Below are 15,965 nucleotides of genomic sequence, written 5' to 3'. Positions count from 1 at the left end.
GTTTACGGGGGGGGGAAGGGGGGGAAAAGGCTCGCTTCTTGAAATTCAAAAAAAAAAAAAAAAAAAAAAAAAAATGCAACAATAGCCTGTCAGTTTCCATGTGGAGGGTAAAACTGGATAGGAAACTCAGAATGTTTCTGGTACAAGGCTTTGTTTTCGCTTCTGCTCAGTTACCTTCTGACACACATCTTAACAGTGTCAAATTTAGTGCTATGAAAGTTTGATTCTGCAGTTGAAAAACAAGCTGCGTTCAAGAAGTTTCAACGAATCTCAGGGTTTTGTTTTTTTTTATCCCTGTGTGTTTCTGATAAACAGTCCAAACATTTTTTTTTCTATATTTAGAGTTTGACTAAATGTCATTGAGGGTCACTTCAAGGCCAAATTTTAGCCAACTTATGTCTTTATCGCTACACTCTCCACTCTTGCCATATAACTTGGACTTTTTCCACATTTTGTCACGTTACAGTTCCAAACTTCAGTGTATTTTATTGGGACTTTATGTGATAGAAACAAAACAGAAGTGCACAATGGTGAAGCGGAGGTCAACTTTTGCAATAAAGAACTAAAAAGTTTAACATACATTTGAGTTCAGCCCCATTTACTCTGATGCCCCTAAATAAAGCAAAACAAATTGTCTTCTCAAGTGACCTGATTTGTAGATCCAGTCGCTCTGTATGCAGTTTAGTCCAAATATAAACTCTGCTGTTCTGTCAAGTTGTCAGAAGTCTAAAGAACGTCAGCGAACAAACAGAACCATGAGAACCAAGGAACACAGCATAACATGTCAGGGAGAGACAGCTGTGGAGATGCTTGAAGGAGGTTTGGGTTCAGAAACAACAGTTCAAACTTTGAACATTTCAAAGAACACTTTTCAGTCTGTCGCCGCAAACTGGAAGCCTAGAAAAAAGTCATTTTCTGAAAACAGCCACAGGAAGTCCTGCTTTCAGTTTGCCACAAGCCGTGCTGGGGACCCAGAAGGAAGGTGGTCTGGTCAGCTGAAACCAAATGCTGTTTATTTTCATCTGCTTTCAGTGTGTGGTAGGAAGCTAGCGCCGCACCTCAACGTCAACACAGTCTGCCACATGTCAAACATGGTGGAAGCAGCATCACGCATTTTCTTCGGCAGAGTAGACAATTTAAGAACACCTTTTAGACGACGACCCGAAACATAAAACCCAGACCTGCACTAGAACAGTTTAAATCAACCATTATTCATGTGTTGGAATGGCCCAATCAGAGCCAACACCTAAATCTAAATGGAAAACTGTGGCAAGACCTGAATAAATTGAAAAGTGATGGATGAAAACTCAACAAGGTTGAGTTGTTTTATAAAACTATTTTAGTCTTTGAAGTTGCAGCCAAAGGTTAGCTAAAGGTTGTTCGGCAATGTGGCAGACTGAGTGGAGAAGCAAGCCACACTTTTCAGATCTTATTTGTAAAAAAAAAATTGACGTCCATCAATGCTTTTATGTTTACTTTAAAAATTTAATTGCATTAGTTTAATGTGCCACATAAAGCAACTTTATATGTCCTGAAGAAGGACAGTAGTGTTTTTGTTGATGGGATCTTTTAAAAATGTATTATTTTATACAGTATAATACATGCTCAGAAAATACAGAAAAAACACACATGGAAAATCAACTTTAAATTCCAGATCTTTTCCCCATCTCACTTTGTAAACCTTGTTTCCATCCATCCATTCTTTCATTCATCCATCTAGAAATCTTTCTGCTGTTCGTCCTAAGAAAATAACCTCCAGGTCTATAAATTAAAGTCTGCTAAAGTGTCAAATTTTAACATGAAAAAGACGGAAGAACCTTCACACCAACCCCCTGACCGGAATAAAAATCTAGATAACAACCAAAGCAGCGATGACCTTTTTATTCCTCCCAAACGCACCTTCCACTAATCGAGGTGATGAGAACTGTGAAACAACCATATCAAATTACTGAGCGGACGAGGATGAGTAAAAGATAATTTGGCAAGCCATCATCAAATTCAGGTAAAAAAAAAAAAAAAGCTATGAAAGAAATTGGGTTTCATAAGGAGGAAGACAAACACTGTCATTTGTAATTGCTTGCACTGAAGATAGCTTGACAGCGATAATTTTCTGCAACCTTTTGCTGGAGCAGGTGCCAGCTCTTCCCCATCTATCCAGTGAAAAAGAAAAGACTCCTTTCATATCAGATTAGCAGCCACCTGAACACCCACATTGTCAGGATTTCACAGATTAACTTCATTAGAATTTGGCTTCCAGGTGCGGCTCAGGGGTGCAATCAGTTACGCTGTATTTGAATAACAGTCTCGTGTTTTGCTACAGTAAAGTCAGTTCGGGTGGCTGCATGTGGAGAAGCTTCCAAATATCGGCGCGACACTTGACAAAACTCGCAGCGATGCGAATCTGGCACGTATCAGACGTCAGTTCTCTGGAGTTTGTCAGGTTTCCGCCAGTTCTCCCAACGTGACTCGATATCTGTGATCTTATCTCCAAAACGATGCATATGTACAATATATGCCAAGACTATTCAGTTTGCCCCAAGACCAGAACACGAGAAAAGACTTAACCTTCCCACTCATTTCTTACTCGACCTATGATTCGAGCTTTTAGTCTGACATGTTGCAGGACAGGTTGACAGGGACTGAAAAAGGAAACAAGTCCATGACTGAAAGGGTTCTGAAGTGAACGTTAATATAACAATGCATTCGTGACAGAGTAGCTTATTCATAGAGATGTGTACCTCAGTTATTTCCTTAGAGTTGGAATTTTTCCTCCATACAGTTTGACGTAACCGTTAACATATAAATTTGAATAATTTATAATAAAATGGGTACTGTCTTGGACCTTTCACATGATTTTGGTTGGTCTCTTCTGGAGCGTCCTTTCTGTAGCTGAACAGAGAGCATGTTGTCATGTTTAAAGCAAAGCACTAAAGTTTTGTTCAATATTGACTTTTTATGTCAACTTTGTCTCCGTCTTATTGATTGGAATCACTTTAGAACAGGCAAATTATCAACAAGTCATATCAAAGCAGAGACATGCTAACATTAGCTCCAAAAGGTGAGTTTTTTTTTTTTAAAGGTTGTACTGAGTCAGACATACGTTACATTTCTAATGGTACCGTGATGCATTTAGTTCTATATTACCATTTGTCTGTTACGTATAAAGACGATTTACTATTTTCCAGCAGTTTGCTGTCATGTGAATGTTCAGCAGGATGACGTAAATATCTGCACACTGCTCTGTGTCTGTTTTGGATATTTTTCTGTTTTACACCAACGTAGTAAAACACAACCTATCAACAGTCGATTTTGTTAAAGGTGTTATTCCAACTACGGCTTTGGAAATCTTCTTCATGCCTCTTGTAGAGCAAGAATCCGCCAAACGTTTCGATCTCTGCCCGTTTGAAATCAAAACTATCATTCTCTGTTACTTCAGAGTCGGATAACCGGAGTGGGATTTATCTCCTGTCAGTAATGGTGATAGGATGACATTCTTTCAGAGTCATCCTATCTTCATTATGTCCACTTGTCTGTCTTGACCCGGCTTCTCCGGTGTCTTCTGAGTTATCTCCGCTGTGCCAATATTACATTTGATGTCCGTCTGTGTATAAAATTGCAGAAGCGCTGCAGAATCGCCATCGCCGTGGCACAGAACACCCGGGTTGGCTAATTCCATTTGGTCTCATTTGCTGAGCAGCCTCTCAGCAGAAATTGTCTGTCTCTGAGAGAGTCTTCGAGAACCATCATCTCATTCTCTCTGTGCTTCTTTTATAGCTCTGATCTAGTCGTTTATCCGGGCCGCTCCCTGCCTCGGATCGACATGTTAATTCCTCCTCTTTCTCTTCGTCCAGGTTACATCATTTACACCATCGGTTGTGGTGAAAAACAGAGATGTTAGGATGCAAAAATAAGCCTTACAGTAAGTTTTTCACGTTCCTCATCCTCCATCTGCTCTCCTGAGGTTGTAGAGTACCCAAAGATTTCATTCAAGTAAAAGCAGCACTACTTTAACATATTTTACTCAAGTAAAAGTAAAACATAGCCAAACAAGAAATTACTCAAATAAAAGCAAAAAAAAAAAAAGGTATTTGGTAAAAAAAAAAAAAAGGAAAGGAAACTCAAGTAGCCTTTTGATCAGATACTCTGCAATAATTCATTTTAAGATTATGTTGTTTGGAAAATTTTGTTTTAAAGACATACATGAAAATGGTTCATTTAAAAACCATAATTACAAAATAACAAATCAGACAATAGAAACATTTTTTTTTGTTCAAATTTATATATTATTTCAATATAAAACGCATGAAATTTTAGCAAAAACAGCAGGTGTGTGTGTGATGTGAATGTTTGGTTAAAACAAGCTTGTTCTTCATTCAGTGAAGTCACTCACATTGGCTAGGCGGGTATTCAGAAAGTTTTCTTGAGCAGCATTAGAGAAGTAGTAAAAGTTCTCGAGTAAAAGTAAAAAGTATACCAGTGTAAAAATGGACCTGAAAGTTTATTTTTGAAAAAGTTGCTCAAGACGGCTGCAGCTTCTTTTCTGAAGCTGAACAGAGAGCTGGTGAAACACCAACTACTACATTTTGTTCATGTTTAAAGCAAAAACACTAAATTTATGCTGATGGTTGACTTTTTATGGAAGTTTTGTCTCCATCTGATTGATTGTAAGTGCTTTAAAAAGTGCTACCAGGCATATTATCAACAAGTCGTATCAAAACAGAGAGCAAACATGCTATCATTAGCTCCAGCAGAAGCATACATATGAATACATTTTAATAAACTAACCATGGATTTATGCACATTTCAGGCGACATGTTGCTAGAACATACAATAGGTTGTTTTTTTTTAAGCCTACCAGGAAATGTAACAGAGTAACTGTAACTAGTTACTGCCCAACTCTGCTGCCTACTAACTTTTAAGGCCAGAGTTTCTTACCTCTCCTCTGTTGCCAACTTCAAACACTTAAGAGTGGACTTCAATTTATGTACAACATTAATTTATTTCCTCCTACACACTCATCCATAACCTCTGCTGCTGGGTTGCATCCAGCCAGGCCTCCCAGAGTCATCATATTCTATAATAAACAGACCACCCACCAGGCCACTGACAACCTCAACATTTCTCTTTTTTTTTTTTTTTTTACCGGCGTTGAAAAGGGATCTTCTTAATGTTTCGACACAAGTGATCATCCGTCCTCATCTCTTTAATGAAATTAGATTAAGTGCACCTGGGAAAGAGCTGAGAAAGCAGAATGCCTTGCCACCTTCTTTAATCTAAAACCAATTTGCCAGTAATATTCCTTCCAACTACCCCTCCCCCCCAGCTTGGGATTCATCTGCCCTGATTCAAAATGGAGGAGGAACGAGATGAGACCAGAGCTGACTGGTTGCATTCAGCTCCCCACAGGCGCTGTGAAATTAGAACTGACATTGGCAACACAGGCCTTAATATGGAGATGTCATTTTTCTGTTCTTGTCTTCTTTTTTTCTTCTTCTTTTTCCCCTCTTTCCCTTTCTCTGGCTTTTTGCTCCTCCTTGGTTACATCCTTTCCTGGAAAAGACAAAGCGTCATAGAACCCAACAAGATTTCCCCCGAATTTTGGCAACGTTTAGATGCAAGCGTTTCGAGTAAAGAAAATGAGAGTGGCTAGTAGATTTTCTGTCAGAAATAAGCCATCATCGCCAGGTGGTCATGTGACACTCCCTCCGTTTAGTCATTTCACAATGGAGGCTGTAATGTCTTTTGTTGTGCCTAATTAAAAGTGGAACTGTTTCATATTTCGTCATGTTAAAACCACAGACTTCACCGTATTCCAATAGGATTTTATGTGTTGGACACAAAGTAACTTATGATGAAGAAGTGGTGAAAATAGAGGATTTTCAACATCTTTTACAAATAAAAATCTGAGCATGTGCCATGCAGTTTTATTCAACCCCCAGTGAGTCAACACTTTGTGCTGTAATTGCAGCTGCAAGTCTTTTGGAGGATGTCTCAAACTCAGATTGTGTGGAAAGGATATGTCTTGTCACAGATTCTCTGTTGCCCAAAGGTCTGAACTTTGAACCCATTTCTCTGTACCTTTGGCCATACATTTAGGGATGTTCTTGTGATGGATGGTGAAGGTATTTTTCAGTCTGTTTGGTGCAGCTTTGCAGCATCCCCACTGCGTGATGTTGCCACCATCATTTTTATAGTGAGGGCGGATCTACAGGATGATGTGCCGGCTTAGCCTTTTGAATAAAGGGCTAAAATCTTCCAACTGACCAAAGAACGATCTTGTAAGTCTGTACCTTCAATGGTTTAAAAAACCCCCCGTAAACTTAACGTTTTATTGCTTTCTTTCAACAGTAACTTTCTTTCTTTTTAGTCTTCCATAAAGGCCAAATTTGCGGAGATTTCCCCGCCTTTAGTTGTGGATCTCTGCATCTTGGCTCCTTTTTTGATCAGTCCTCTCCTCTCCCAGCCTGTCTGTTATAAAAGCTGACCCTGGTAGGTTTAGAGTCGCACCGTATTCTTTCCTTTTTCAGATGATGGATTGAACGTTGTTCCCTGAAATCCTTAAAGCCTAGGATATTGCTTTATAACCTCATCCTGTGTTAAATGTTCCTGCAACTTTCTCCCGTTGTGTTTCTTGGCCTTCCACATTCCAAAAGCCATTTACCATTTTCAATCCACTTTTCAATCGTAAGCCACTTTGTGTTGGTTTAATGTGAAATTCCACTAGTATGCAGTAAAGTTTTTTTTTTTTTTTTTTTTTTTTACACACAAAATGTATACATTTTAACAGTGTGTTACTTAAATTAAACTTGAATGTATGAGCATGTGGTGGCGTGTCGTGAGAAAGGGCACCCATAGTCAATGCAGCGTGTGATGCGCATATGCGTGTGTACGTGTTTGTCGACAAGCTGGGAGGCAAGTGAGTCTGCTGCCACGCTCGGAGGTGGAGACCAATCCCAGTGCATGTTGGGAGGAAGAGGCGTGATGACAGAGAAAGACTCTTTGAGCTTCTGCAGGGCTCGCCGGCAGACAGAACAGACTGACATCAGCAAAGACAGCCTGTCAGTAGCAATGCATGTCATCCGCTAATGCAGGGACAGTCAGCGTGGCTGCAGCGTCATTGATGTGGCATCCCGTACCCCGGTCCAGATTCCCTCTTAAAGGTTAGCCATGATGCCGGCGTCGCAAATAAAGATGGAAGGCTTGCGGAAGCAAAAGCACCCTCCCCGCTCAGGAACAAAGGAGGCGTGAAAACACAACACGGCATCAACACTGTAATCTTCTTTCACTTACCGCCGCCATTGCTCCGGGAAGCTGTTTGTGGGGGGCAGAGAGTGTTATCAGAACTTCCTTTTGTTCTGGAGAGATCCTGACCAAGACTTTGCCGCGCTTTCTTCCAAAACGGCAGTTCTCTTAAAAACTTTTTGAGAACAATCCCGTCGCCACTCAGCCATGTTTAACTGCTTTCGATGATTGCTATTGAGGGAGTTATTGTCGCCTGGATGAACACCAGGTTTTGGTGTGTTGGGTTTTTTTCTTCTTTTTTTTTTTTTTTTGTACTCCGGCTAGATCCATTTTTAGAGGTTGGTTTTCTTCAAACACTGTATTTCTCCCACCTGAAAGCCCCGCTTCTGTAATACAAGTCTTCAGCAACGGCTGGCTGAGACGCTCGATTGAACAATTTTCTGCTAGAGATCTCTTTAGTTCAATGATACGGCAATAGAGAAATCATGGTACGCCATATCAAACAAGACAAACTGGGCGGTTTTACACCATTTCTGTGCCACGTTTTATCTAACTGGTTATGTATCTGTGCACTGCCGTTTTTGAAGTGTGTGGGGGGGGGGGGAAGGCATAATTACTTTGCATTTTTTGGAGTTTGTGTGAAATTTAAATTGAAATCTTTATTTTGAACATGTTTAAAAAAATAGGAAATTAAAAATAGGAATAAGAAACTTAGAAAGAAAACTTTCACTTTCAAATCGAAAAGAATGAAGAAACCAATGCTAATTAAATCCTACCCACAGTTGACTCATCCAGTGTATACATTGTGCATTTCATTTTAAAATTTTCTGTGCTATAAATATTTACACTTCAGATTTGTTCATGTCTAAATTTCTACACTTAATAATATTGTTACAGTCTGCACTGTCTATTTTACCTACAAACATGTTATTTAGGTTTAAAATGCATATTATCACACGTTTAAATGCAATGATAAAAATCCAACATCCCGTCAAATAACAGGAACCAAACTGCTCAGGAGGAAACACTGAAAGCTGAAAAGGGCCAAATGTTCACTCATTGTTCACTTTGTTATGCATCTCAGTTCAGTTGATTATCATTAATAGTGACTGAGTCAGTTTCAGGTCAGCAATACTAGATGTGGTTAAGATAACTTGCTGTAATTTAAAACTAGCATCAGTTAAGGGAATTGGATGGAACTGAAGAAACCTTGAACCTGGCATGGTTGTTTGTGCTGGTCAGGTGGGTGTGAGTATTTCATAAACTGATGATCTACAGGGATTCTCATATCCAAATGTCACCACATGGTTCTAAGAGGTTATAAAGGGAAGGAAATACTTGTTTGAGGAGTTACAAAGGCAACATTAGCATAACCCTTGTGTCTAGAAATGGGATCCAACCGACCCCACACGCGTGAAACTTGTATCATTTGCCACAGTCCTCTACGTTTGCCTCAGTCTTTGCACGCACGAGAGTTAAGTAATCAATTGTTAACAACCACTGTGGCACTTTTTCAGCTACAACTCACACAGGCTCTCTAGAATTGAACATTTCAAAATTAGAATACATTGCATGTTCTGATGAAACTCGATTTCAGCTGCAATATTCAGAAGATAAGGTCATATTTTGGCCTAAATAATATGAAGGTGCGATCCATCCTGCTGTGCACAGACGGTTCATTCAGATGATGGCGGTGCAACGGTCTGGGTGGACATTTTCTCGAAGTCAAAACAACAGGAATCCGACGAGTTGTTTAGCACGCAGTTAAACAGACTGGCTCCCAGCTACATGCCTGTCCACTCCGCTAAAAACCTGCATGGTACAACATTCTGCTTTTTTCCAAAAGGGCCTGCGTTTGAATAACAATCCAGGACTTATATACATTTTTCCACATGAGTAATAAAAGCAAAATTGATTCCATATTGAGTGCAGATGTTCTGTGGAAATATAAAAAGCCACAAATGTTTTTGTGTGTGTAGATGTACGATTTGAGCGTTTCTGATCGTGCATAAACACAATGCCTAAGTGAGTTTTTATTCAATAAACATGGCTGGACTGTAATTACTTACACATTTCTTCTGGATGGAAATTCAAGACAGACTTTTTATGCATTTGGAGTTGGCACACTAAAACTCGATGTCTGTCCCTGCCTTGGCTCGTCCGCCGAAAACTTCTTAATGCTAAAAGACTCGCTTTTCCCTCCGCAGCAGCAAATGGCATATGCAATGGGGACAAATATAGAATCCTCCTGGTGGTTTTTGGAACCTGTGCCGCCATGGATAATTTTCCCCCTGAAGAAGTGCTGCTTCCTCCTTGGTCAGAAAAAAAAATGGTTCAGGAAACTCAATAAACGTTTGTGTAAAAGAGATCTGTCAGCAGACTAGCTCATTTGCCAAGTTTAAAAATATCATCATCCATTTTACATTTACCATAAAAGCTCAGGCCCTAGTTGTTGTTTTTTTTCTTGAATCCCTGTATTTTGTCTCAAGAGGCCAAATATTTATTTCTAACGCCAAGTGAAACAACTTTGCATCTTTGAGGGGAAAGAGTATCCACTGCCCACCGAACGGTGAGGATTGACAATCAAGGAAGTAAGCAACGAGCCTCTCTCCCACCCACTGCGACCATTTTTCTTTTCTAACCACTTGAGGGTCTCCGAGTCAGTCTAAATACTCGGATGCCTGTGGATGTGCTGGCGACTGTCAGGCCTCAAATCCCCGCCGATCTTCACATGGGCTCTGGAGGAAATTTTTCTTGTGGGCAAATGTGTATGGGAAGAGGAAAGCTGAGAACCCCGGAGAGTACACCGAGCTCTGGCCCAAACACATACAGAGTCCAGCTGCCTTCAATTAAGCTAGAAAGCCCAGCCACGGCAGTCCCTGATGCGAAAAGCCAGCCTGCTTTGATCTGCACCAGCTTGGGGCGAAGGGGGGGAGAGGAGGCACAAGGGCTTCGGGGATTACTGGAGAAAAAAAAATAATTATTGTATACCCCATTAAAATTAACAGGGATTTTTAAGGTTAGAAGCAGAAGGTGGTAAATGTTAATGATGGCTGTCGCTCATGTTCATTTGCCACTTATTTTCGCCTTCCTCCCTTGGTTTCAACTTTAATTAGCTGAGAACACCTGGCCTCTCTAACAAGTGAACTGTGGAACATTCCGGTCGTAATTCCTATGAGCGCCGAAGACCGTTTCTGAATCGACCGAGGCGCGGTGCCGCAACCACGGATGATATGCTTGTCAGTTTCATCGTGACACACAGCATAGGAATACCGGCTCTTGGATATGTATGAGGTTTGGAGCCTGAAACCGAGATTGGCGTCAAAGCTGTCCCCCTGCCAAGCACCTCAGATGCAGGCAGCATGGGCATCCATTAAATTAATTTGACTTCATTAGTGCAGACCTGCTAGGACTGGGGTGCCCACAGAGATGCCAGTGGGTGGGAAGAATGGTGAGCAAGGGAAGGGGGGGGTAGGAAGGAGGGGTGCTTAGTGGTTGAGTGGCACCAGCCGCTGTGCTTTGAGGAGAGCGAACACATGGCGCAGACAGGCTGAATATGGACCCAGTTCTTACACCGGGACGGCTGCCAAGCAAAGGCAACATGCGTCACTGGCTGTAGGGGAGCTTCAATCAACACCCAGTCAGAGTATTAACGCCATGTGCCCCACGCCACATCAGTGAGAAGGCAGTGGGTCACTGGACAGCATCAACTCAAGCATGTGGAGACGGTGTCTCGCAATAGGGAGGCGATGCGATTAATAAGAGTTACTGCCGTTACTTTTGAATGTGGTTTAAAAAAATATTTTGTGTTGTATAGTTCCTCTCAATCAAGTTTTCACACTGTCTTTTTAATGATGCTGGGGATTTTTTTTTCAGTGCTTTTGTTTTTCAGTTTCAATTCTAATTGATTTGGCGAGGGGCGGGGCTTCAGAGCCGCATACATTATAGAGGCCGACACATCACATGTGTTGACCGAGCTGCCGTCTTTCTTCAGCTAAAAAAAACAATTCTGCAGTGGCTGCTTCAAGTCCAGGTGGACCGTCTCAATCTCAGGTAAATAACCTCGTTATCTGTCCTCAAATCGTAGAACCTTTGGTGACTCGGTCAGCTAATGATGAGCAGCTCGGAGGCCCCGCCCCTCCGTCACGCCAGCAGACGCCGAAACAGTGATGAGAACCGAGACTGAAACACAGCAGCACTAAAAAAAAACTCCATCAGCAAAACATTCAGTGTGAAAACTTGGTTGTTTTAAACTTTTGTTTTACTTTCAATACAGAATTTTTCAGTTGCAATTGTGTTTCTTCATGCCAGTGTTTCTTTTTGGTTTCATTTTAAGCTGCCATCTTTTAAGTCCCATTGTCTAGATGATGACATAAATCTTACCCCATCTACTAGGATAGTTCCACTTCAAGATTGGCTACGGTACCAGGGAGATTAAGAGTGTGTTGATTTTTCCAAGCACTGCATTGTTCTGGCAACAGGATCCCAGAGGTGGTTCCTGGAATCTACCAAAACCACTCCACTGGTTTGGAGTCGCAGCCCAAAGTCCTCTAGTTCCTTTTAGAGAACTTTTTTTAGATCTTTTTTTTTTCTTGATTTTGATGTCGCTTTCTCTATCACTAATTACCTATTAACCCTAACCCTATCCCCACAATGTCCGGTTGGTTAGCTATCATGTATTTACCAGTCCAGATTGATGTCACAGGGTCTTACTCCTATCTTCCTCACCTACTTTTGGTTCTTAGTGGTGCCTCTCACATATGGTATCAGCACATTCATAGCACTGATCTTCCTGTACACTCTTCCAGTTAAAGTGTTTGGTGTCGTCATCTTAGGTCCTGCCCAGTGTTGTAAACCCCAGCCTTTATTGGCCTTGTGCTGAGTGCTTGTTCCTGTGCTGCCATGGTTATTGAGTCTTCATTGTCTTTAGCCATTGATGTGTCAGCTTGATGCCCACCTCTTCTTCTTTAATCTGCTGACTGTGCAGCACATGGCATCCAGGGTCTTGTGATTTCTTGATGGCTCCTCCCGGCCCATCGAATTTCCACCGCCTAAGATTTTTTTTTGCAGTCTCATCCCCGATGATGGATCTCTAGCACAGGCCTCCACCTGATCAATTCATTGCTGAGTAAATAAACAAACAAATAAATAAAAGCAGACGAGACGCCCTGACAGAGCTGGAGAGGTAGCCTAAGGGTGCTAAGTGTTCTGCCTAACAACAGCAAACACTTTGATCAGAAGGCCCCTGTCTGAAGATCGTTTCCACATCTGCACATGGGGAACGAGCTGTAAACTGCCAAAAAGCATTTTAATGACAGTTGGATTATAAAATGAAAGAGGGCTCCAGATGGCAGGCAGTGCAGCGGCTGTGGTTCAGGACTGGAGGCTGTTTAAACTGCTTTTTTATTGATAAAATATGGGGTGAAAAATTGTGCTAGGCTTATTAGGCATCCCGCTGTGATGTAGCTCAGCTGGCCAAGCTGTTCGATGTGGCCCTTGTCCAAATGTGCCTCCATAAATTTTTTTTCTCAGTTCTTTTAAATCTGGAAGACCTCTGCTTGTTAAATTCATCCTGGTTCACTCAACCTCCTCCCTCTCATTTTTTTTTTTTTTTTTTTAAGAGTCAGTCCTTTGAACGACCGGCTTGTTTTCCCTGTTTTTTAAGCCGGTAGGATGAAAGCAATACCAGCAGCACAGCATGGATGAAGTGAAGTGGAGTCCCATCTAAAATACTTATTAATACCAGCAGACATCAAATTTCAGACTTCACGTGCCAAGACAAGCCTAGATAGACCTTCATTGTGTTTCAGAGCTACACGTAGAAAAGATTTAGCATTGATGTTGTCCTGAGCTGGCACGTACTGGAACTGGTATGACTATCAGATATGCCTGCTTTTCTGCGTGTATTCTCACACGCCGGCATGGCCCGTCTCTGTTTGACACGTGCAAATTATCCAAGCCGAAAAGCAGAGCCAGCTTCGCGAGGGTGTTTTTCATTTCACCACCAAGATTCAGCCTATGTGCGAAAAGGTCTTCAAACAATTTAATTCCTCCAATTATTTTAATAGCCGTGCTGTAAAGCAGATTAAATCCACCTGACTTCACCAACTCGACACACTGTGCTGTCATCAGAACACGAGGATGCTGAGCAATAACCTTCGCTTTGCGGTTGCAGTAGCGGTTTTACGGAGGAATGGGCTTCATACCGAGTTAAAATCACAGCAGTGTGGAAGAACTTTGATAAGAAAAACAGAGACTTCTCCAACATCGAGATGTTACACACACATATGCTGCCTGGTAATAGCAAATAATCACGAGGATGAGTGATTTATGTGCTGGAGTAAGTTTTTTCTTTTTCTTTTGCAGTCGTATTTCATAATTTTTAATCCTGGGCTCAAACGAAATTTGCCTACATTTTATTAAAAACTATTAAAACTGCGTAGCATGAAAATGTGGTTTTATCCCAGTTGGCAGGGGTCATTCACAGGTCTCGAGTAAAACCAAGAGTTTTTAAGAGTTATTGTTTTTGAAACTGCTACAGTTTTCCCTCATGTTGTTTCCATGTTGAAGTGTTTTTAATGAGATGCTGGAGAAAGTGCAGAGTTTTTCTCTGGAGTACAGTGTAACTTGGTGTTTCATGTTTTTGCATTAGTTTTTCTGTGAAAATCAAAATAATAACCAATACTGAACATGGTGTTCTCTATTAACAGGAGCAGCAGTTGCTTTTACTTTCTTTTTATAAAAACAAACATTAAAAATAAATAATACATTCTTATTCTACATGTTTGAATCCCATCCCTAACGCCACTGGAATGTCTATGTTATATGTTCAATATTATACATTTAGTTTCAATTTAGCTCAGTTTTATCGCCGTCAGATTCAGAACCACTGTGTCACCAAACAAATTTCACACACAAGTCATTTGTATCGGTGTGAGTGCATATATTTAATGTTTTAGTATTGGACGTAGTCTAAATATTGTTGGCCTTTGTGTTTTTGCTCAGTTAAAGTTCAAAGCTTTGTATGATCAATTAAAATGCAGATTGTTTCATATTTGTCGAATTCTACCTCATGTCTTTCCATCGAGACCATCAGCGTCACCATGGTGTCGATCTCATTTATTGTTTATCAATTTATCAAATCAATTTATCAAATATGATTGTTTGTTTGGCTGATGTGACTTAAAAACTTTCATCTTCCGTCCATGAACGTTTGTGTCGATGGTGCTCCTCTTTGTTTTACACCTTTATAGACATAAAGACATGAATCCTTCCAGCACTGAGCTGAGAATGAACAAGGCTTGGATTTGTTTTAATTTCACAGTGTTCAGCCCTGAGACAGATTATGACACCCGATCCTCAACCTTTACTCTTCTTCCCTTCTTTTCCACCAAATGTTTCCTGTTTTTTGAGTTTACGGAGAAGCCTAGACGGGGGGGAAAAAAAAAAAAAGAAAAAAAAAAAGCTTTGGCCATGTTGCTTTCGGCACATTCTGACGCTCAAAGCTCCTGGCTCCTTCATATTCCCCTTTGCTTTCCAGCCCAGTACCCGTCTCATATCTCTACCTCCATTCTTTCTCTACCTTAACATGAATCCCCTAGGATAGAACTGGAGAAGTATCTCTGAGCATTCGGATGCGTTTGAAGTGCAGGACAGATGGGAGTGGGGGGGCTTAAGGGACTGTGAAAAAATGAAGTGAGATAAGGCACAGGAGAACTGTTTTGAATTCTCACCCTTATAAGTTATTTATTAGGTGCCCTTTGTTGTGGAGGAAGGCTTCACATAGCTGATAATCTAACATCTGACGACTTGTGGTGGAAGGAAAACATTAGCAGGGAAGTTGCTCAGTTGCTCAGTTGTCCAAAATAAGGAGGAGCAACACAGACGACTCATTTTTCATAGGATGCAACTCTGGTCGGAAAGAAATGTGCAAAGAAAATGTCCCGAAGCCCTCCTTCAGCGAATGACATCACAGAAAACACACAAAAAGAGATTCTGCATTATAGTAGGATTTTAGAATAAGTGGGAACTGGCTTCCTATTAAGAAGCAACCCCTGTAGTCACCTGACCAATATCTTACACATGTTCTGGATGAATCAGCCAATGAGTTGGTGAAGATCTGTGAAGTATGCGTCACCTGTGATTTGCATAGTATGTGAAAGGTTTAGAATGCAATGCATAAGAGAGTAGAAGTTGGTTTTTATAGTGCTGTCAATATATTTTTTTTTCTTTCCCAAAGTCCTATAAGCAATGTTCTGTTCACAGTCTAATAGTATCTCTGATAGGTCAAATAATTATTGGCTAAATTAATCAGAAAATGGGTCGAGCAGACATCTTGTTGGACCTCCTTCAATCGTACGGCATGCAAAGATGGCTGAATCTTGATAAATGCAAACGTAGCTTGTGTATGTAGCATGAGATTAACCAGTGGTGGCATAAGAACATTTGAGGATTACTTCTGTAAATTTCCTAGTAACAAAGCATGTGTGATAAAAACAGCATCGCTAGCTTCATTTCCATTGTAAAGGAGGGAAAATCTTTGTCCATAATGTCGAAATAACAATTTCACAAATGAGGTGTTTCCATTAAATAAGAAATTAAATTAAAATCACACACTAATAAGCTTGTTCATGTGACAAGTCGTTAAAAATCATGGCAGTGACAGATGTAAACAGTTACATGAGATATAATCATAAAACAGCCATGGTGCTAGCCCGCATCGT

At 40.7% G+C, this 15,965-nt stretch overlaps 1 protein-coding gene across 1 annotated transcript in view; it reads left to right on the top strand.

Moving 5' to 3' along the window:
• The window catches only part of fbrsl1 (fibrosin-like 1), a 203,566-nt gene that overhangs the window by 93,459 nt on the left and 94,142 nt on the right, over positions 1-15,965 (top strand). The gene's annotated exons all lie outside the window — the stretch shown is intronic.

Source organism: Poecilia latipinna, unplaced genomic scaffold (genome assembly GCF_001443285.1).
Source record: "Poecilia latipinna isolate Pla-1442-1.1 unplaced genomic scaffold, P_latipinna-1.0 Scaffold829, whole genome shotgun sequence".
NCBI classification, from domain to species: domain Eukaryota; kingdom Metazoa; phylum Chordata; class Actinopteri; order Cyprinodontiformes; family Poeciliidae; genus Poecilia; species Poecilia latipinna.
Note: the sequence above shows the minus strand (reverse complement) of the source record. Positions and strands in the feature narration are given on the sequence as shown.